This window comes from Triticum urartu, chromosome 5A, assembly GCF_056163025.1.
Source record: "Triticum urartu cultivar PI428250 chromosome 5A, HENAU_Tu73, whole genome shotgun sequence".
Classification (NCBI taxonomy): domain Eukaryota; kingdom Viridiplantae; phylum Streptophyta; class Magnoliopsida; order Poales; family Poaceae; genus Triticum; species Triticum urartu.
Genome location: NC_141877.1, coordinates 623,423,070 through 623,425,102, shown reverse-complemented (window position 1 = coordinate 623,425,102; position 2,033 = coordinate 623,423,070). Strand labels below are relative to the sequence as shown.

Here is a 2,033-nt window from a genome sequence, read left to right as displayed (position 1 = left end):
TGGGATCTCTATCACGTGAGGTTCTTGCGCAGGTCGTAACTCTCCAAACGCCGGCCGAGGTGTGGAGCGCCATCCACGCCTTCTTCGCTACGCAAACATAGTCGCAGCTCGTCAATACTCGCATCGCCCTTGCAAACCTCCAGAAGGGCAACATGGGCATGCCAGAGTACCTCGCCAAGATCAAGGCCCTAACGGATGAGATCGCCTGCACCGGATCTTCGCTCGAGGGTGGCGAGATCGTCTCCTTCATTCTGAAGGGCCTGGACATGGAGTATAACTCGGTTGTCTCGTCCATCTCTGCCCTCGTCGAGCCCCTCACCATCACCGAGCTCTACGACCAGCTTCTTAGCTTTGAAGCCCACATCAATCTGCTCCAACAAGGAAATCTGCGTCAATCTTCGGTAAACTCCCTGACTCATGGCCGTGCCTATGGTGGCCGGGGCCGTGGTCACCAAGGTCAGCAAGGGCATGGCCGAGGCGGCAACAGAAACTACGGGCATGGATGCTCCAACATCAACAACAACAATGGTGCACTCTCCTTCAACTGTTGGGGAACGTAGTAATTTCAAAAAAAATCCTACACACACGCAAGATCATGGTGATGCATAGCAACGAGAGGGGAGAGTGTCGTCTACGTACCCTCGTACACCGGCAACGGAAGCGTTGACACAACGTAGAGGAAGTAGTCGTACGTCTTCCTGATCCGACCGATCCAAGTACCGAACGTACGGCACCTCCGAGTTCTGCACACGTTCAGCTCGATGACGTCCCGTGAACTCTGATCCAGCAGAGCTTCACAGGAGAGTTCCGTCAGCACGACGGCGTGATGATGGTGATGATGTTGCTACCGACGCAGGGCTTTGCCTAAGCACCGCTACGATATGACTGAGGTGGAATATGGTGGAGGGGGGCACCGCACACGGCTGGGAGAGATCAACAAATCAATTTGTGTGTCTAGAGGTGCCCCCCTACCCCCGTATATAAAGGAGCAAGGGGGGAGGCCGGCCGGCCCTCTATGGGCGCGCCAGGAGGAGGAGTCCTCCTCCTAGTAGGAGTAGGACTCCCCTCCTACTCGTACTAGGAGGAGGAAAGGAAGGAGGAGAAGGAGAAGGAAGGAGAGGGAGGAAAAGGAGGAAAGGGGGGCCGGCCCCCTAGTCCAATTCAGTTTGGGCTAGGGGGCCGCGCGCCCTGTCTCCTCTCTTCCACCAATTGGCCCATGAGGCCCATTACTTCTTCCTCGTATTCCCGTAACTCCCCGGTACCCCCGAAAATACCCGAATCACTCGGAACTTTTCCGATGTCCGAATATAGTTGTCCAATATATCAATCTTTACATCTCGACCATTTCAAGACTCCTCGTCATGTCCCTGATCTCATCCGGGACTCCGACCTAACTTCGGTACATCAAATCACATAAACTCATAATACAATCGTCACCGAAACTTTAAGCGTGCGGACCCTACGGGTTCGAGAACTATGTAGACATGACCGAGACACGTCTCCGACCAATAACCAATAGCAGAACCTGGATGCTCATATTGGCTCCCACATATTCTACGAAGATATTTATCGGTCAAACTGCATAACAACATACGTTGTTCCCTTTGTCATCGGTATGTTACTTGCCCGAGATTCGATCATTGGTATCTCAATACCTAGTTCAATCTCGTTACCGGCAAGTCTCTTTACTCATTCCGTAATACATAGTCCCGCAACTAACTCACTAGTTGCAATGCTTGCAAGGCTTATAGTGATGTGCATTATCGAGTGGGCCCAGAGATACCTCTCCGATAATCGGAGTGACAAATCCTAATCTCGAAATACGCCAACCCAACAAGTACCTTTGGAGACACCTGTAGAGCACCTTTATAATCACCCAGTTACGTTGTGACGTTTGGTAGCACATAAAGTGTTCCTCTGGTAAGCGGGAGTTGCATAATCTCATAGTCATAGGAACATTTATAAGTCATGAAGAAAGCAATAGCAACAAACTAAACGATCATTGCTATGCTAACGGAATGGGTCAAGTCAAT

At 51.3% G+C, this 2,033-nt stretch overlaps 1 pseudogene; it reads left to right on the top strand.

The window, feature by feature from the left end:
• Positions 1-218: 218 nt before the first annotated feature.
• Positions 219-357, top strand: LOC125511851 (small nucleolar RNA Z247; annotated as a pseudogene).
• The last annotated feature ends 1,676 nt before the right edge of the window (positions 358-2,033 follow it).